This window comes from Pelophylax lessonae (genome assembly GCF_965119305.1).
Source record: "Pelophylax lessonae genome assembly, chromosome: 10".
Lineage (NCBI taxonomy): Eukaryota > Metazoa > Chordata > Amphibia > Anura > Ranidae > Pelophylax > Pelophylax lessonae.
This window is the reverse complement of record NC_138777.1, coordinates 37534272-37556344: the sequence shown is the minus strand read 5'-3', so window position 1 is coordinate 37556344 and position 22073 is coordinate 37534272. Positions and strand designations below refer to the sequence as shown.

Sequence of the window (22073 nt, the reverse complement as noted above, 5' to 3'; positions counted from 1 at the left end):
CCTTACCATCCGCAGACCAACGGACAGACTGAAAGAGTCAACCAATGCATCGAGCAATATTTACGTTGTTACACTTCTTACCAACAGGATGATTGGGTGGATCTTCTCCCTCTGGCAGAATTTGCCTACAACAACGCAACCCACAGTACGACCAAGCAGAGTCCGTTCTACTTGAACTATGGGTTTCATCCCTCTATTCTTCCACCACGCATCCTTCCTTCAAATAACCCAGTATCCTCAGACTATCTTACCCAAATAAAGGACTCTCTGGGTTTGCTTAATACTACCATTGCACACGCTCATAGTCAACAAAAGAAGTACAATGATCTTCGCAGAAGACCTTCTCCTCAGTACGCTATTGGGGACCTTGTTTGGCTCTCAACAAAAAATTTAAGACTGAAAATCCCTAGCAAAAAGCTTGGACCTCTGTTCTTGGGACCTTTCCCAATCAAGAAACTAATTGGAAAAGCTGCAGTACAGCTTACATTGCCAATAGACCTCAAAATACATCCCATTTTCCATGTGTCGCTACTGAAGCCCCATGTTCCTGACCAAGGAATAAGGCCTACTATCCCACCTCCTCCTCCTGTACAAGTTGAAGGTGGAGAAGAATATGAGATAAAAGAGATTCTGGATTCTCGTATCCACAGAGGAAGACTTCAGTACTTGGTTCGATGGAAGAACTATGGGCCCCAAGACGACACCTGGCTAAACACCTCTGACATACATGCCTCTAGATTAATCCGCAATTTTCATGCGAAGTACCCAGACAAACCAGCTCCAGAGGCCTTCAGGAGCCGGCCTTAAGGGGGGGGTACTGTAATGTTCTGGTACCTTTGGGTACCCTAATTACTCTTTCATAAGTGTATGCGCCCCACCATTCTCTTTTGGTAAGGTGCGCATACACCTTTAAGACTGATGCTGTCATCACTGAGCGCCGGACTGGATGGCTATTTAGATCGCCGGCTCTCACTCACATGTGTTCGTTCAAACTGCTTTGTGCCTTGATGCTAACCTGTCTTGAAGCTCTCATGCTTGCAAGCATAACTCGCTGTCGGAACCACGCTGCGCTGATCCCTGTATCCCGCTACCGCATCATCCGATCTTGCCGAACCTCTCCTCTGCTACATTGCTATTAGTGATAAGTACCCCACAGGGGAAACCTCTATAACCGTTATACTAAAGCTTACACTATCTAGCTCTGCATACTAAGGACTATTACTATATCTGCATTATCTAAGATTGCTAGCTCTTGAGCCTACTACCACCTGTTCTTGCACTGGGTTGATCTCTCTTGTATGTCCACCTGCTACTCTGTCATCTACTACCATACATGATTGCTAAACCTATCTGCATCCCATCTGCTACTATCTTACTTTCAAGAACATTTCCTTTCAAGTGTCTGTCATCTACCATCTCTACCCAACCTGTCTCTTCAGCCTATCATCACTGTGTTACTATATACATAAGTCACTCTAGGAAACATCTTATTGAGTGTGTGTATTTACTTGCTGAATTGAGATCATCCACACATGATGAGTCATTGAGAGTTGGGATAGGTGTCTCAGCGTTTCTCTACATGACTACTAAAGTGGAATATTTCTGCAGCTGAAAATCCACATCATACGTAAAACGCAGGAGCGTTACACTATGGTATACTGAAGTATAATTACAAGCATATGAAAGAAAGAAGGCGCAAACACCTAGTGCATTACCCGTGAACACCTTAAAAATGTTTTAATAAAATGCCAAAAACATACTCACAGACATGAAGAATAAAATCGCATTACAAGAATCCACCACATGTGTAACGGAACATGTCCCTGTAGATAGGACCGCTAACGCGTTTCGGGAGTCAAGCCCCCTTCATCAGAGCTGGACTTACTTGCAGTTTTTTGGCATTTTATTAAAACATTTTGAAGTTGTTCATGGGTAATGCACTAGGTGTTTGCGCCTACTTTCTTTCTTTCATGTGCCTATGTTGGAGTTCCCTACTTGAGGAGAGCGGCATGCCTGTCATCCCCATCGGAGTGAGCGCTTGGTGGAATTGATTGTTTGTTATAATTACAAGCATTTTATAAGTGTCAAAGGCTTTTATTGACAATTACATGAAGTTTATGCTCAGAGTCAATATTTGCAGTGTTGACTCTTCTTTTTCAAGACGTCTGTAATTCTCCCTGGCATGCTGTCACTCAACTTCTGGGCCACATCCTGACTGATGGCCGCCCATTCTTGCATAATCAATGCTTGGAGTTTGTCAGAATTCCTGGGGTTTTTTATTCACCTGCATCTTGGGGATTGACCACAAGTTCTTAACAGATAAGGTCTGGGGAATTTCCTGGCCATGGACCCAAAATTTCAATGTTTTGTTCCCCAAGCCACTTAGTTGTCATTGAAATAAATGTATTAATGATTAGGGTTGAGCGAACACCTAGATGTCCGTGTTCGACGGGTTCGGCCGAACTTTAAAAAAAAGTCCGGGTCCGTGTCCCGGACTTTTACCGAACTTTTCCCGGACACCGAACCCCATTGAAGTCAATGGGGACCCGAACTTTAAGGCACTAAAATGGCTCTAAAACACCAAAGGAAAGGGCTAGAGTGCTGCAAATGGCAGCAAAACGTAATTAAGAGCATGGCAAGTGCTCTGCAAACAAATGTGGATAGGGAAATAACTTAAAACAACAAAAAAAAAACAGAAAAATAAAACAATGTTCTTCTTCATCTCTGAAGGACGAGGCCCATATGGAGTAGGAGGGAGGTTGAGGTGGTGGTGGATGTGGCGGTGACATAGGCGTGCGCACAGGGTGTGCTGGGTGTGCCTGGGCACACCCTAATCACCTAGGGCACATAGCATTGCCAGTGAGGAGATGGGAAAGATCTCCCTGGGACCTGCTCTGCTCTATTTCTCCTTGCCTACAGGTACATGGCCCCGATACATTACTCTCCCTGCTGGCAAACACATGCATGTGTATTTCAACTTTGGGGTGCACACCTTAATGCAATAGGCTGCGCACACCTATGGGCGGTGTAGGTGGAAGCGGCGGTGGAGGAGGACCAGGGCCGGATTAACAGCATCATGGGCTTGGTGCTGAGGATTTTGAAGGGCCTTAAGGGCCGTGCCTTGCCATGCACCCAGAGGAGGAAGGGTGCAGCCATGCATGCCTAATTCAACATGGGATGCTGTCTCTGAAGCCCATAAACACATCCATGCATCGCCAACTGTCCCTCCTTGTCCGGCCTTCACGCTGTGTGGGGAGGTTCTGAGGGTGCTGCCTGGGGAAGCGAGCATAGAAGCCAGACTTCTGTGTTTACAAGTGACAGAAGAGCGGTAACAGTGAATATGGCCAACCCGGGGCCTATATAAAAGGTAGGGGCCTGGAGCTGCAGCTCCAATAGCCCCTACATTAATCTGGCCCTGAGGAGGAGGACGAGGTAGCCAACACTGCTTCTTTTCAAAAATTTTAAATGAGGGTACACCCCAAAAGAGTGAGAAAGAGCAAAAATGGAACAATGGGTGGGTAAGGTCGGTATCCATTGCTATTCTGCATAAGGTACGGAAAAGTCCCGTGGGATCCATGCCTGGTTCATTTTAATGAACGTGAGCTTGTCCACATTGTCTCTGGACAGGCGGCTGCGCTTGTCTGTTATAACGCCCCCAGCCGTGCTAAATACCCGTTCAGATAATACACTGGCTGCAGGGCACGCCAGCACCTCCAAGGCGTAAAGGGCAAGCTCAAGCCATGTGCCCAATTTGGAGACCCAGAAGTTGAAGGGGGCAGACCCGTCATTCACTACATGTAGGCGTGTGCACACATACTGCTCCACCATGTTGGTAAAATGCTGCCTCCTGCTAAGACGTTCCATCTGAGCTGCTGGTGCTGCTGTTTGTTGTGGCGTGCTGACAAAGCTTTTCCACATTTCGGCCATGCTAACCCTGCCTTCTGAGGTGCTGGCGGTGCCCTGGTTGCGTTGGCGACCTCCTCCTCCTCCTCCTCTGCCTTGTGCTTCCACTGTGGCCCCGCTGTCAGATGGGAATGCCAGCAGCATGGCGTCTACCAGCGTGCGCTTGTACTCGCGCATCTTGCGATCGCGCTCCAGTGAGTGAATTAAGGACGGTACGTTGTCCTTGTAACGGGGATCCAGCAGCGTGGCCACCCAGTAATCAGCACAAGTTAGAATGTGGGCAACTCGGCGGTCGTTGTGGAGACACTGCAGCATGTAATCGCTCATGTGTGCCAGGCTGCCCAGAGGCAACGAAAGGCTGTCCTCTGTGGGAGGTGTATCGTCCGTGTCCTCTGTATCCCCCCAGCCACGCACCAGTGATGGCCATGAGCTGGCCTGGGTGCCACCCTGCTGTGAACATGGTTCCATCTCCTCCTCCAGCTCCTCCTCCTCCTCATCCTCCAGAACTGTGCCCCTGCTGGACAATTGCGTCCCTGGCGTTTGCGTGTGCAGGAACCCACCCTCGGAGCCCCTTGCGAATGACTGCCCTGAAAGCCTTGGAAATGTTACCTCTTCATCCTCCTCCTCCTCCTCATCCTGTGCCACATCCTCTTCCATCATCGCCCGAATTGTTTTTTCAAGGAGGCATAGAAGTGGGATAGTTAAGCTGAGAACGGCGTCATTGCCACTGGCCATGTTGGTGGAGTACTCAAAACAGCGCAACAAGGCACACAGGTCTCGCATGGAGGCCCAGTTAAATTAAATAGCGGAATAGAAAATATGATCCAAAAAAAGTGTATGTATATCACACGTACACAACCACACTGGGCCCCAATTACTATTGTTTGTACCCCTAAAAGGCTAGATGAGGAGTAGGGGGAGTATGGAACAGGCAGCACCCTCAAACCTTCAGAAGTATGAGATGAACCCCAACAACTTGGAAAGGTGGATCTCTCTCACACGTACCGACACAGACTATCCCGCAATTCAATTGATCCTCAAAGGTTTTTATTGAATAGCGGAATAGGAAATATGATCAAAAAAAGTGTATGTATCTCGCACGTACACAACCACACTAGGCCCCAATTACTATTGTTTGTACCCCTAAAAGGCTAGATGAGGAGTAGGGGGGGTATGGAACAGGCAGCACCCTCAAACCTTCAGAAGTATGAGATGAACCCCAACAACTTGGAAAGGTGGATCTCTCTCACACGTACCGACACAGACTATCCCCCAATTTAACTGATCCCCAAAGGTTTTTGATTAAATAGCGGAATAGAAAATATGATCCCAAAAAAGTGTATGTATATCACACGTACACAACCACACTGGGCCCCAATTACTATTGTTTGTACCCCTAAAAGGCTAGATGAGGAGTAGGGGGAGTATGGAACAGGCAGCACCCTCAAACCTTCAGAAGTATGAGATGAACCCCAACAACTTGGAAAGGTGGATCTCTCTCACACGTACCGACACAGACTATCCCGCAATTCAATTGATCCTCAAAGGTTTTTATTGAATAGCGGAATAGGAAATATGATCAAAAAAAGTGTATGTATCTCGCACGTACACAACCACACTAGGCCCCAATTACTATTGTTTGTACCCCTAAAAGGCTAGATGAGGAGTAGGGGGGGTATGGAACAGGCAGCACCCTCAAACCTTCAGAAGTATGAGATGAACCCCAACAACTTGGAAAGGTGGATCTCTCTCACACGTACCGACACAGACTATCCCCCAATTTAACTGATCCCCAAAGGTTTTTGATTAAATAGCGGAATAGAAAATATGATCCCAAAAAAGTGTATGTATATCACACGTACACAACCACACTGGGCCCCAATTACTATTGTTTGTACCCCTAAAAGGCTAGATGAGGAGTAGGGGGGGTATGGAACAGGCAGCACCCTCAAACCTTCAGAAGTATGAGATGAACCCCAACAACTTGGAAAGGTGGATCTCTCTCACACGTACCAACACAGACTATCCCCCAATTTAACTGATCCCCAAAGGTTTTTGATTAAATAGCGGAATAGAAAATATGATCCAAAAAAAGTGTATGTATATCACACGTACACAACCACACTAGGCCCCAATTACTATTGTTTGTACCCCTAAAAGGCTAGATGAGGAGTAGGGGGAGTATGGAACAGGCAGCACCCTCAAACCTTCAGAAGTATGAGATGAACCCCAACAACTTGGAAAGGTGGATCTCTCTCACACGTACCGACACAGACTATCCCGCAATTCAATTGATCCTCAAAGGTTTTTATTGAATAGCGGAATAGGAAATATGATCAAAAAAAGTGTATGTATCTCGCATGTACACAACCACACTAGGCCCCAATTACTATTGTTTGTACCCCTAAAAGGCTAGATGAGGAGTAGGGGGAGTATGGAACAGGCAGCACCCTCAAACCTTCAGAAGTATGAGATGAACCCCAACAACTTGGAAAGGTGGATCTCTCTCACACGTACCGACACAGACTATCCCCCAATTTAACTGATCCCCAAAGGTTTTTGATTAAATAGCGGAATAGAAAATATGATCCAAAAAAAGTGTATGTATATCACACGTACACAACCACACTAGGCCCCAATTACTATTGTTTGTACCCCTAAAAGGCTAGATGAGGAGTAGGGGGGGTATGGAACAGGCAGCACCCTCAAACCTTCAGAAGTATGAGATGAACCCCAACAACTTGGAAAGGTGGATCTCTCTCACACGTACCAACACAGACTATCCCCCAATTTAACTGATCCCCAAAGGTTTTTGATTAAATAGCGGAATAGAAAATATGATCCCAAAAAAGTGTATGTATATCACACGTACACAACCACACTAGGCCCCAATTACTATTGTTTGTACCCCTAAAAGGCTAGGAGTAGGGGGAGTATGGAACAGGCAGCACCCTCAAACCTTCAGAAGTATGAGATGAACCCCAACAACTTGGAAAGGTGGATCTCTCTCACACGTACCAACACAGACTATCCCCCAATTTAACTGATCCCCAAAGGTTTTTGATTAAATAGCGGAATAGAAAATATGATCCCAAAAAAGTGTATGTATATCACACGTACACAACCACACTAGGCCCCAATTACTATTGTTTGTACCCCTAAAAGGCTAGGAGTAGGGGGAGTATGGAACAGGCAGCACCCTCAAACCTTCAGAAGTATGAGATGAACCCCAACAACTTGGAAAGGTGGATCTCTCTCACACGTACCAACACAGACTATCCCCCAATTTAACTGATCCCCAAAGGTTTTTGATTAAATAGCGGAATAGAAAATATGATCCCAAAAAAGTGTATGTATATCACACGTACACAACCACACTAGGCCCCAATTACTATTGTTTGTACCCCTAAAAGGCTAGGAGTAGGGGGAGTATGGAACAGGCAGCACCCTCAAACCTTCAGAAGTATGAGATGAACCCCAACAACTTGGAAAGGTGGATCTCTCTCACACGTACCAACACAGACTATCCCCCAATTTAACTGATCCCCAAAGGTTTTTGATTAAATAGCGGAATAGAAAATATGATCCCAAAAAAGTGTATGTATATCACACGTACACAACCACACTAGGCCCCAATTACTATTGTTTGTACCCCTAAAAGGCTAGGAGTAGGGGGAGTATGGAACAGGCAGCACCCTCAAACCTTCAGAAGTATGAGATGAACCCCAACAACTTGGAAAGGTGGATCTCTCTCACACGTACCAACACAGACTATCCCCCAATTTAACTGATCCCCAAAGGTTTTTGATTAAATAGCGGAATAGAAAATATGATCCCAAAAAAGTGTATGTATATCACACGTACACAACCACACTAGGCCCCAATTACTATTGTTTGTACCCCTAAAAGGCTAGATGAGGAGTAGGGGGAGTATGGAACAGGCAGCACCCTCAAACCTTCAGAAGTATGAGATTGTGTTCACTGTACCCCACAAAGATTGAGTTCACTGCACCCCACAATGATTGTGTTCACTGCACCCCACAAAGATTGTGTTCACTGCACCTCACAAAGATTGTGTTCACTGTACCCCCCAAAGATTGTGTTCACTGCACCCCACAAAGATTCTGTTCACTGTACCCCACAAAGATTGTGTTCACTGCACCCCAAAAAGATTGTGTTCACTGCACCCCAAAAAGGATGTTGTTCACTGCACCCCAAAAAGGATGTTGTTCACTCCACCCCAAAAAGATTGTGTTCACTGCACCCCACAAAGATTGTGTTCACTGCACCCCAAAAAGATTGTGTTCACTGCACCCCAAAAATGATTTTGTTCACTGCACCCCAAAAAGGATTTTGTTCACTGCACCCCAAAAAGGATGTTGTTCACTTCACCCCAAAAAGATTGTGTTCACTGCACCTCAAAAAGATTGTGTTCACTGCACCCCACAAAGGATTTTGTTCACTGCACCCCAAAAAGATTGTGTTCACTGCACCCCAAAAAGGATGTTGTTCACTGCACCCCAAAAAGGATTTTGTTCACTGCACCCCAAAAAGATTGTGTTCACTGCACCCCACAAAGGATTTTGTTCACTGCACCCCACAAAGATTGTGTTCACTGCACACCAAAAAGGATTGTGTTCACTGCACCCCAAAAAGATTTTGTTCACTGCACCCCAAAAAGATTGTGTTCACTGCAGCCCAAAAAGATTGTGTTCACTGCAGCCCAAAAAGATTGTGTTCACTGCAGCCCAAAAAGATTGTGTTCACTGCAGCCCAAAAAGATTGTGTTCACTGCAGCCCAAAAAGATTGTGTTCACTGCAGCTCACACACAGAAAAATGGATGTGGATCACTGACACCTGCCTATCTCCAATCCCACACCACACAGCAATATCGATTGTAGTTTGTAGAACACAGTTTCCCTAAAATTCAGCAGACTCTGTCCCTAACAGGATTGAGAAGAGATCGTAGATCAGGATTGAGTGCAGACCCCACCCCCCACACAGCAATATCGATTGTAGTTTGTAGAAGACACTGACCCTATAATTCAGCAGACTCTATCCCTAAAATGCCTACAACTCGCCCTGCCTAAACACTCCGACCTGTCCCTCAATTCTATCCGGACACAAATGGTTTTTTCCTGCCTATCTTTCCCTAATCAGCAGCCAGCACGTTGATGTGTGCTCTGTCCCTGAATCTAAGCAGCATAATGACGCCGCTGCGGCTGCCTCGAACTTATAAAGACTTGGTCACATGCTTCAGACGGCCAATCACAGCTACTGAGACATTTGCAGGCATGGCTGGGATGGCTTAAGGCACACCAGTTAAACGATTGTTGATTGGCTGTTGAAAGCCCGCCATGAAAAGAGCGCCAAAGCATGCAAAACCCGGAAATAAAACGACCGAACACGGATTTTTACCCGAACATACAGTAAAGTGTCCGTGTCCGTGTTCGGGTACAAAAAATCCAATTATTCGGTACGAACACGAATAATACAGTCCGTGTTCGCTCAACACTATTAATGATATTACTCACAGTGCATATCCTAAACAAACAAAATGATGCAAAATATGTGCAATGTTATGTGCTGGGTGAGTGATGCTAGAAAACTATTGCAAAAGAGACAATGGTTCTTTGAACTGTGATGGGTAGCTTTACCTGCTTATCTATCTATGGCTTCTTTGCTGCCCTTCTTCACACCAGGCCATCCTCCAAAAGTCTTCTCCTCACTGTGCATGCAGATGGACTCACACCTGCCTGCTGCTATTTCTGAGCAAGCTCTACACTGGTGGTGCCCCAATCCCGCAGCTGAATCAACTGTAGGAGACAGTTCTTGCACTTGCTGGATTTTCTTGGGCACCCTATTTGCCAGTACACAAATAAAATAAATTCTAGCTATTAGAATGGAATTTTACCTCTTCAAATGAAAATTTTACATGCATACGTATGCATATGTGGGTACAATTCTGAATGGCAACTCAGATGTCTGTATTTCTTTTTTTTCCCCCTCATCTCTACACAGCACGTTTACGCACCTGTGTGTACAGCCACATTGAAAACAATGGTCTGCATAATGCTCATATGCCTAAAAGCACAGAGTTTTTTGGCCATATTGTGCAAAAGGCCTAAGCAGACCATCACACAGGAAAACAACTATGCTCCACTTGCTTTTGGGTCCCTTGCTGAGTGGCTGGCTTGATGTATTGTAAGTACAGGAGATTGGCTACTCAGCATGAGCGCCATTTAGAGAATGCTTTGCATTCTCTGAATGAATGCAAATCATTCTCTGATTGGAGATGGAGAGGTGGTGTGGTGCTGTCTTGCCCTTCTCCTCATCCATTCAGAGAACCCTTTGCATTCATTCAGAAAATGCAATGCATTCTCTAACTGACTCTCATTCTGAGCGGGTGAGCTCCTGTGTTCACAATGAATGAGAGCAGCTGGTTGGCGCGGGACTCGGAAGCAAGTGAAGATCACTGGAGTAGTGGTGTCTTCTGAGAAAGTATTCATACCCCTTGAAATTTTCCACAATTTTACAACCAAAAACGTAAATGTATTTTATTGGGATTTTATGTGATAGACCAACACAAAGTGGCACATAATTGTGAAGTGGAAGGAAAATGATAAATGGTTTTCAACATTTTTTACAAATAAATATGTGAAAAATGTGACCTTCATTTGTATTCAGTCCCCCTAAATCAATACTTTGTAGAACCACCTCTCCCTGCAATTACAGCTGCAAATATTTTTGGGTAGGTCTCTACCAGCTTTGCACATCTAGAGAGGGACATTTTTGCCCATTCCTCTTTGCAAAACAGCTCAAGCTCTGTCAGATTGGATGGAGAGCTTCTGTGAACAGCAATTTTCAAGTTTTGCTACAGATTCTCAATTGGATTTAGGTCTGGACTTTGACTGGGCCATTCTAACACATGAATATGCGTTGATCTAAACCATTCCATTGTAGCTCTGAGTGTATGTTTAGGGTCATTGTCCTGCTGGGAGGTGAACATCGGCCCCAGTCTCAAGTTTGCAAACTCTAACAGTTAACTTGTCTTACTTAAGTCAAGTCATGTGACTCAAGTATATATATATACACACACACACAGAGTAGGTAGAGAGCACCCATATGTCAGTTTTTTAAGCTAACTGGAGTTCAACTTAACACTTTTGTTTCTATTTTTTTTTTGTGTTTAAGGGCTCATTTACACGTGTGGCTAGGGGGCATTGAAACCAGACGGTAGAGCCACGGGTATACTCCCCCCCCCCACCCCTCCCCAAACTGCCCGCTCAAAAAAGGGCATGTAGCCATTTAGGGCTGTACATGTGCCACGTAATTAAACAGCATTTTACATTCAGCAGGCATCACCGCCACCAAACACCACTCACGCAAGTCTATGGGGCCGGGCCACACCGCAACTTCCCTGCCATGCAATGTCGGCGTTGTGGTGCAGCATTTACAGGGTTAAATCAGACAGCAAGGAAGCAACATATCGCCTCCTTACCACCTGTCAAATGCATGTCAAGATCGCTTTTCAGAGAGGCAGCAAGGGCTGACACACAGGTCAATGATCCCTAACTGCGGCACAGTCAAATTGTATCTTTTTCCTTTTAGGCAAATGTTAATATAATAGTAAATGAGAGTTTACAAATTCTAACCAGTTTAATCTTCTTTTTTTTTTTTCTTAATTAAGCTTTTGTAGTGACCAGGGGGTAGGTTACCCATAAAAAGTGAAAACATAAAAAAAAGAAGAAAATAAGAAAAGAATACTCTTAAAAGGAAAAAAATAAAAACAAATTAAACCTGACTAAACTGCTCTAAAAATGAACTGCATTTTCTTTAGGCATTTTTTTCTGTTTTACATAACCTACACAGAACAAAGATTAGATGTGTATTTACAAATCCTGAAGCAGAAGTTCCTTCGACTTGCATGCCTTAAGGTTGATTGAAGCATGCAATAGATGTGATCTTGCATAAGGATACAGTTGTCTATCCATAGATAATTGTACTCACATTTACACCGGGGGGTGGTTGACCTGCATTAGGAAAGGATAATTTTCACAGCTTTCATAACTCCTTGCTGAGATAGGAGAACATAAAATAATCCACTAAACCAACTTTGTTATCTGCCAAAAAACAAAAGCCTCTCCCATTTCCCAGTCCGGGTGCTGTCAGGTGACATGAAGACTGTCTAAACTTTTGTTTCTCCGCCCTTTTACCTTCCCTCTGCTACAATCACAACAAAGGAGCTTCATTACTGCAATAAAAAGATATTTATATCGTTCTCATTACAGGAGCATTCCTGGCTCGGTAAATATTCAAATAAAATGTATTTGCTTTTTAACTACAAGGGATATGCTGTTATATAAAAGTATGTATAGTAGTTTTGTACTTCGCTTCTTTATTTAATATAGCCAGAGAGTTAAAAAAAAATGACATTCTTCTTTTTAAGTCAGGTAAATATACAATATTGCAAATTAATATTTTGCTTTCTGCTTTTTAGCCAGCAGGTGGAGCTTCACAGCAAAGTTATTTAAAAAACACATTAGGCTTTAAAGTGACACTGAACTCTGTTTTTTAAAAAAAAAAAAATCTATTAAAGCGGTAGTATCCCCCGAGTACAAAAAAAAAACCCTGCAAGACAATGGAATAATGTGCTAGTATGCATCGCATACTAGCACATTATGAAATACTTACCTTAGAAAGAAGCCCCCACGCAGTCGCCCGGACACCGCTAAAGGAGCTGTCATGTTCCTTCGGCCTCTCTTCTGGGTTTGGCGGCTCCGGCGATGTGAGTGGCCGGAGCCCCGATGACGTCACTCCCGGGCATGCATGCGGGAGTTCACTTTCCGGCAAGGAGCTCTGAAGGTCCGCTGGACCTTCAGAGCGCATGCGCCGCTGGCGTCAGTGGCTGCATGCAGGGCAAATATCTCCTAAACCGTGCAGGTTTAGGAGATATTAATTTTACCTACAGGTAATCCTTTTATAGGTCTACCTGTAGGTAAAAGTTAAAAAGCGGCGTATACTACCGCTTTAAGTATGTATTCTTAACTCTAAACTAAAAATCTCACTATATTGCTCTCAACCTCTTCCAAATCTCTAAACTCATTACATTTTTTTTGTCGCTGTGATCTGACTTCCTTGTAGAGGGTTCCTACGTTCATTCTCCATAGTCCCACTGTACAAAAGGAACATAATCCCCTTTGTCGCTTACTCCCCAAATGGATTATGGAATTTGTAGTGTACATAGAGCAGTGTCAGAGAATACACTTATATTTCACAAAGCGTTATACAATCAGGGCACGATTTAGACCTTGGGGGGGCCCGGTGTACTTTAGGCATGGTTCGGCCCTCATATATACAATTTAAATCAAAGTCCATTTACTGCAGGTTATTGTAACTGACAAGTTTACATACATAGAAAGATTACATGAGCTATGAATCTGAAGTAAACACATGTATACATGTACTATAAATCTATGCTAGCAAAACTCCAAGAAGATTTTTAGTTAAGACGAATTGCTCCCAGGCACTACGATTGTACAGTAGAGCCCGGGACCCCCTTCTGCCACCCGCGGAAGTGATCGAGTGGCTAATTAGCCACTTGGATCACTTCTGCCTTACTCAGAATCGCAGGCGGAAAATAATGATACCAGGATACCACTGAAAACCAAGGACATACAGGTATGTCCATTTGGGGGAAGTGGACTTGAAGAACAAACATTTTCTGGCACTTTTTGTTTGAAGTTTAAATCATTTTTTTTTTCTGTTTGCTAGAAAATTACTTATAACCCCCAAACATTATATATTCTCCTTCTCCTTGCCTCTGGTGACATATCCCCAAATCCAGGGCCTCCATTTGGCTTTTCACTACGCTCCCACCACCCTACACCCTCTGCCAGCAGCTGCAACCAACAGAACCTAGTCTCCATTCCTCTTCTTCCTAATACCAGCCTCCCCTTCTCCTGTGCCCTCTGGAACGCCCGCTCCGTCTGTAACAAACTCCCCTCCCTCCACGACCTCTTCATCACAAATTCCTTTAACCACTTGCCGACCGCCGCACGCCGATCTACGTCGGCGGTCAGCCCCTCACAGGCAAAGTGACGTAGGGCTACGTCACTAGCTTGTGAGGGTCTAGGGAGCGAGCGCGCGCCGCCGGAGGCGCGCTCCCGCGTGGTCACGGACCCCCCCACGCGTGTGACCGGCGGACCCGATGTCCGCCGGCCACTCTGCGATCGGCGGGGGAGAGGGAGAAAGTCAGGCAGCTTGTGTAAACAAGCTGCCTGTCATTCTCCCCTCTGTATGAGAGCTGATCATATGGATCTACATAGTAGATCCGTTGATCACTCTGCATACAGCTGAAGCCACAGCCAATCACAGTAAGAATCACGCCCCTAGGGACACACACAGCCCCTCCCTCTCAAATAAAGTTAACCCCTTCACTACCAGTGTATTTTTACAGTAACAGTGCATATATATAGCACTGATTACTGTAGAAATGTCACTGGTAACCCCAAAAGTGTCAAAAATGTCAGTCAAGGGTCCGATCTGTCCGCCGCAATGTCGCAGTACCGCAAAAAAAAAACGCAGATCGCCGCCATTACGCGTTAAAAAAAAAAACAACAAAAATGACAAAAATCTTTCCCTTAGTCAGTAAACACAATAACTTTTGCGCAAACCAATCGAAATACGCTTTTTGCGATTTTTTTTACCAAACATAGGTAGCATAAAACAAATTGGCCGAAAATGTTAAAAAATTTTGATTTTTACATTTTTTTGGGGGGGAATTTCATATAAAAAAAAGGGAAAAATATTGCTATTTTTGCAAAATTGACGCTCTTTTTTTGTTTATAGCGCGTGATCAAAAAATCGCACAGGTGATCAAATACCGCCAAAAGAAAGCTCTGTTTGTGGGAAAAAAAGGACGCCAAATTAGTTTAGGTACAGCGTCGCACGACCGCGCAATTGTCCGTTAAAGTCACGCAGTGCCGAATCGCAAAATAGCCCCTGGTCGTTTAGTAGCCAAATCCTCCGGGGCTTAAGTGGTTAACATTCTCGCCATTACCGAAACCTGGCTTCATAATTCCGATACTACTTCTCCTGCTTCCCTCTCCCACGGCGGCCTCCTCTGGACTCACTCCCCTAGACCAGGTGGAGGGAAGGGAGGTGGAGTGGGAATCCTTCTAGCCCCATACAGCACCTATCAGGTACTTCACCCACCTGCCTCCCTGACATTCTCCTCTTTTGAGGGGCATTGCATTTGTTTATTTTCTCCCGTTTCTTTAAGAATCTCTGTCATCTACCGGCCCCCTGGACCAGCATCAACCTTCCTTGATGACTTTTCTGCCTGGCTACCCTACTTTCTCTCTTCTGAAATCCCCACAATCATTCTTGGTGACTTCAACATTCCTGTTAATGCCAATACTACTATTGCTTCTAAACTTTACAGCCTAACCTCATCTCTTGACCTGAAGCAAGCCCCCTGGATCCTGCTCCCTCGCACATGCTACGATCACCCTCTGACTCTATTCTACGCTCTCTAACTCACATCTTCAACCTCTCCCTCTCTTCTGGCATCTTCCCTAATTCTCTAAAACTCGCCCTAGTCACTCCCATCCTTAAAAAGCCCTCACAGGACCCCACCAACCTTCACAATCTACGCCCCATCTCCTTACTCCCCTTCTCTTCCAAACTCCTTGAATGATTGGTCTACAACCAACTGAGCGACCATCTGACTAAGAACAATTTTCTTGATCCCCTTCAGTCTGGATTTCGCCCTCAACATTCCACTGAAACTGCTCTCCTTAAACTCACAAACGACCTACTAACAGCAAACACCAATGGACACTATTCTGTGCTACTCCCCCTGGACCTCTCTGCTGCCTTTGACACAGTAGACCACCCCCTCCTCCTCAAAAAACTCCACTAGTTTGGCCTCCATGACCGTACTCTTCACTGGTTCTCATCCTACCTATCCCAACGCACCTTCAGTGCTACTTACAACTGTACTACCTCCTCTTCTCTTCCTTTCTCTGTCGGGGTCCCCCAAGGTTCTGTCCTTGGACCACTCCTTTTCTCAACCTACACCTCCTCCCTGGGTCAGCTGATTGCCTCCCATGGCTTTCAATATCATCTCTACGCTGATGTCACCCAAATTATCTCTCCACCCTCAGCTCACTCCTTCAGTCTCCTCACGCATCACCAGCTTACTAACAGACATATCAGCCTGGATGTCACATCACTTCCTCAAACTCAACCTATCCAAAACCATGCTCATGATATTTCCTCCCCCACGGTCCCCTTCCCCCGATTTCTCTGTCAACATCAACGGCACAACTATCAACCTGTCCACCCATGCCAAGGTCCTAGGTATAATCCTGGACTCTGAACTATCCTTTCGGCCACACATCCAGTCGCTGTCCAAAGCTTGCCACCTCAACCTCCGCAACATCTCCAAGATACGTCCCTTCCTAACCAATGACACCACAAAGCTTCTAATCCACTCCCTAGTCATCTCTCGTCTCTATTACTGCAACTCCCTTCTCATTGGCTTACCTTTAAAAAGACTATCCCCCCTTCAGTCATGAATGCTGCTGCCAGGCTCATCCACCTTGCAAACTGCTCTGTGTCTGCCACCTCTCTTTAAAGTTACTAACCATAACTTACAAAGCCATCCATAACTTGGCGCCCAGCTACATCACTAATCTGGTCTCAAAATACCGACAAACTCGTTCTCTTTGTTCCTCCCAGGACCTCCTGCTCTCTAGCTCCCTTATAGCCACTTCCCATGCTCACCTCCAGGACTTCTCCCGAGCTTCTCCCAACCTCTGGAATGCTCTACCCCCATCTGTCCAACTATCTCCTACTTTGTCTACTTTCAAACGATCCCTGAAAACACATCTCTTCGGAGAAACCTATTTGGCATCCACCTAACAACTGTACTTTTATTTTCTCCATCAGCCCATCCCCCACAGTCATTACCTCTTGTATCTCTTGACCCTCCCTCTTAGATTGTAAGCTCTAACGAGCAGGGCCCTTTGATTCCTACTGTATTAAAGTGTATTGTATTTGTACTGTCTACCCTCAAGTTGTAAAGCGCTGCGTAAACGTCCGGCGCTATATAAAACCTATATAATAATAATTATATATATATACATATATATATATTTTTTTTTTTTGCAGACACCTTAGGGAATAAAATGGCAATCGATGCAATTTTTTTATGTCACACGGTATTTGCTCAGATGTTTTTCAAACACAATTTTAAAAAAAATAAATACATTAAAAAAAATAAAACACAATATATATATATATACTACAAAATTTTTCTAAAAACGTGAAAGATGCTGTTATGACAAATAAATAAATACCTAACAATAGCCTTACAATTGCACACACTCATGCAATAGTGACATACTATAATACTTAAAAATCTCCATCGGTGACTCCTTAAAAATGTTTATAGGTTACCTGTTTAGCGTTACAGAGGAGGTCTGGCTATAGACGATACACAGTTTACATATAGGAGAAACAACAAAAGAAATCAGCGCTAATTCTTAAACATATGTAAAGAATGTTCAAAACAAATAATATATGGAAAGCACCAATATAAGAAAAAGTGCTCAATAGGTGATGAAATAGTGCACAAACAATGTGCTGGCAAAAGGTGGTAGGACAGTGATAGTTCCAAAAATAACACCAGTGATAAATTGTGATTCCGGACTGAGTTACCAAAGGAAAAAAAAAAAAAAAAAAATATATATATATATATATATATATATATATATATATATATATATATATATATTACTCCAGTGGATAAAGATAAATAAGTGTAAATATATGGCAATACGTCGAAAATAATGGTAAATACACAAAAAAATGTCCAATGACTAGTGAAGCAATGCACAAGCAATGTGCTATCAAAAAGTTTATAGTGAAAGTTCCATGAAAATAAACAAGTGATAGCTGTAATTCCAAAATATGTTGCCAGCAGAAAAAATCGTGTCACTCCAGTGAATCCAAATAAATGTGTGCAGTGACCATTAACCTTAATACACACTCTAATGAGCATGTTAGAAAGCTCCTTAGGTGTGATCAAGGCCTCTTGTAGGATGAGATGTCAGCAGTCACCCTAGCCTCCTATCCCTTGAAAAAGTCACGTGTGGAGTGACGCAACACGTAGGGAGGAGCCGGGTGACGTCACTTCCGGTTTACGGCCATAACCGGAAGTCACATTGTATACCGCATCTGCGGCCAGCGCTTGAATCTCTGCTTTATTGTAAGTGTGTTTCTACTTATTAAAGTTTGTTATTCTGACATACTGCACCATGATGGCATTTATTCAATCCCCCCATTTATGAGACACATCTGAGAAGCATAGCGTTTTGGAGTGATCCTCACAGAGGGGAGAGAGGTGCACTATTTACATCCCACCATCCATCTCATCCTACAAGAGGCCTTGATCACACCTAAGGAGCTTTCTAACATGCTCATTAGAGTGGCAACATATTTTGGAATTACAGCTATCACTTGTTTATTTTCATGGAACTTTCACTATAAACTTTTTGATAGCACATTGCTTGTGCATTGCTTCACTAGTCATTGGACATTTTTTTGTGTATTTACCATCATTTTCGACGTATTGCCATATATTTACACTTATTTATCTTTATCCACTGGAGTGATATATATATATATATTTTTTTTTTCCTTTGGTAACTCAGTCCGGAATCACAATTTATCACTGGTGTTATTTTTGGAACTATCACTGTCCTACCAATTTTTGCCAGCACATTGTTTGTGCACTATTTCAACACCTATTGAACACTTTTTCTTATATTGGTGCTTTCCATATATTATTTGTTTTGAACATTCTTTACATATGTTTAAGAATTAGCGCCGATTTCTTTTATTGTTTCTCTTATTCTATCACACGGGGGGGGGGGGGGGCACCGAATAGAATTGGCAGCTTTTTCTACCTTATTCTATTCCTTTTCAGTTTTTTCAGTTTTATCAATACTCATTTGGCACATATTATTGGCTCCACTTACTCCATCTCACCCCTCAGGTAGCGCATTTCTCTTATTTCTTTTTTCACACAGTTTACATATGAGTGCGTGACCTATGTATGCGCTCATTTCTGCGTGCAAGCATGGAGGGATGGAGGGGGGGGCTTTACATTTTTTTATTTATTTTATTTTTACATTGTCCCTTTAATTTTTTATTTTTTTGATAACTTTTATTCCTATTACAAGGAATGTAAACATCCCCTGTAATAGAAATAAGGATGACAGGTATTATTTGTGGAGAGATCTGAGGTCCTTTAAAGCAAAAGATCAAAAAATAAAAATTTGTTTACTTCCACCCTGGACAGAAAGTGACATCATGACATCACTCCGGTCTTCCAAGGCCATAGAGGTGATCAAAGACTATCTAGCCTTTGATCACCTCTGTGACCAGCTAACGGCACCGTCAGATCATTTATCGGGCGCGCTGAGAACAAAACAATACCGGGGTTATGGCTGCCGGCTTCAACCATAATCCCGGTAAACCACTTGCAAACTGCAACGTATATATACATATTGCAATCAGCAAGTGGTTAAACCCAAAACCAAAAATGTAATATATTGCAGCTTACCAATCATTAGATGTGGTGGCTACATTCGTTTTCACCTGGTGATCTGGTCAGTAACACACCTCCTGTATTAGAGTACCCCCACTATGGATAAAGGAGCATAGAGGGCAGATTTGGACAGCAGCATTGTCAGTCTGGGGGGGATGGGGGTGTTAGAAATAGTAGCAGATTTAAATACAGTAACATTGAAGTTGAACTCCAGCTAAATCTTTATAATCAGTTAAAGTAAACCGTTTTTCCCTTTTGAAATAAAGGTTTTACATAAATAAATAAAAGCTGATCATTGTAGGCACCCCTGTCAGTGGGAAATTATTTGCCTCATCCTTGTATGTTTAAGAGAGTTTTCTGTTGAAAAACAGACTTAATGGCTGGATCACCAGATGAAAATTAAAGAAAGCCCCAAAAAGAAAACTAATTCAGCCATCACATCCATGAATTGGTAAGCTGCAATATAAGCACAGTAAGTTTTACCAACTTGTGGCTGTATACATCACACTAAAAGATCTACAAAAGGTCTTTTCTTCACCAGACAGCTCAAAAATCTGTAATAAACTCCTCAACGTGTGGCCTTTTTAAAATTCTGTTCTCTACATCCAGCAGGCACAGAGCACTTAATCTTTCATGGGTCATCGTGGTTCTCAAATGATTCTTTATCAGTGTCAATTTGCTGAATGATCTCTCTCCTGAGCAACTGGGGTCTGTCATGCTCTAATATATACAGTATTCTAAGAACTATATTCAGAGGTCATGCACCATCGCAGGCTACCTCTCTAAGGAGGTAAGTGCTTTATGTGCAGTTTGCTTGAACTTCCTAAATTCTTTTAAATATTTTTCTCATTTTTTCATATGGCAGGGGACCAGGGACGGTGCTTCTTTTCTCCCTAAACCCAGCACTGTATACAGCGCATTGATACGAACTTGAGGCTTCAAGCCTGGTCGACATTTCTAAGCCATTATCCTGCTCTTTTGCTTGATAGTTCTCTTATCTGCTCTGATGCCATGGTATGGTGTGCTCAGAGAGATTTAAAGTTGAATTCCATGAATTTAGCTTCTTTGTAAAAAGCAAGGCACACTATTAGTTAAGTCCAGCGAGGTGCAGGACATCTCCTGGGCTTAGCTCTATCATTTATATCTGACAGCTTAAGGCTGGGTTCACACTGCAGCTCGCAGCAGGGGTCCGGTGCATCCCTGTTCACCATTTTCAGATCTGAATTTTTGGCTGAATTCCGACCTGAAACAGACCAAGAGATGCACAGGACGCCTGTGCAATTCACACCGGACCCGCTCCGGAGCTATGTGAACCGGCTCCATAGAGAGCCGGTCACAATCTCCTGACATGTGAATTGGATGCAGGGAAACCCGCATCCAATTTGCAATAGTGTGAACCCAGCCTGTAGCGTAACTTCTGAAAGACAGTTATCGCTGTAGTCCTGGAACAACTACCATGATCCTTCTGAGCTCTGCATCTTGAACAGAGGAGTTGCTGCAGCTTCTGTGCCTGTTCCTCCCCTCCTCCTGTCCAATCACAGAAGCCTTGGCATAATGTGAACACATTCACAAAATACAAAGGCTTCTGTGAATAGGTAGAAGAGGGGAAGGGCGTGCATATCAGCTCTGTGTCTCTCTCCTCTCAGGACCTCGGAGTGTGTCTCGGCAGATAAATACTCCTGTCAGTTGGAAATAACAGAAATAGGCCCTGGAGATGTCATGCAGCTTTTTGGACTTAAAATGTCACTAAACCCACATCATAAAAAACTATCAATAAACGGCGTATTACATGCTGTTCATACTCACTCAGTCTCTATGAAATTCGTTTTCTGCATTCTGCGAAAAACCTGGTTGCTCCTGCTGCGCTCTATCTCATCATGTTCCCAATTCTGTTAGGGATTTTGCAGCCGTGGTGGCAACTCTACACATGCTCAGTTTTCAGTGAGTTTCTATGCGGAGGATTTCTTCACCATCACATCTGAGCAGCCCATGCGACTATAGAGTCACACATATATAGTTACTTAGTTGATAAGGTTGAATAAAGACAATAGTCCATCCAGTTCAACCTGTGTGGGTGGGTGTTTAGGTAGATAATCATTTCCCATATCCCTGTATATTGTATTCGCTTAGATGTATGTCCAAGAGTCTTTTAAAACTATCAATACTTCTTGCTGACACCACCGATTGTGGAAGAGAATTCCACATCCTTACCACCCTGACAGTTAAAAACCCACTTAAGGTTAAAAGCTTAAGGTTAAACCTCTTCTCCTCCAATCTCATTGTGTGGCCCCGTGTCTTCTTACACTCCCTAAAACTGAATAGTTTCCTACCTACACAGGGATCACCATTGAGATATTTGTGTTTTCTCAGGCGTCTCTTCTCCAGGGAAAAATAATTAAACGCTTGTAGTCTTTCTTCGTAATTGAGGTCCTCAAATCCCCGTTATTCATTTTGCTGCCCTTCTTTGAACTCTCTCTACTTCTCTACTTCCAGAACATCCTTTTTGAGGATTGGTGACCAGAACTGTATGGAATACTCTAGATACTG

The 22073-nt window shown here is 43.6% G+C and overlaps 1 protein-coding gene across 4 annotated transcripts in view; it reads right to left on the bottom strand.

Moving 5' to 3' along the window:
* Nucleotides 1–22073, bottom strand: part of SHANK2 (SH3 and multiple ankyrin repeat domains 2) — a 976209-nt gene that overhangs the window by 761882 nt on the left and 192254 nt on the right. For 3 of the 4 annotated variants that reach the window (XM_082271110.1, XM_082271111.1, XM_082271112.1), the window contains exon 1: nt 11915–12038. The exons of the other annotated variant lie outside the window; for it this stretch is intronic. The gene's annotated coding sequence lies outside the window, so the exon portion shown is untranslated. Of the gene's footprint in view, nt 1–11914; nt 12039–22073 lie in introns of those variants that run through there. 4 annotated transcript variants of the gene reach the window in all.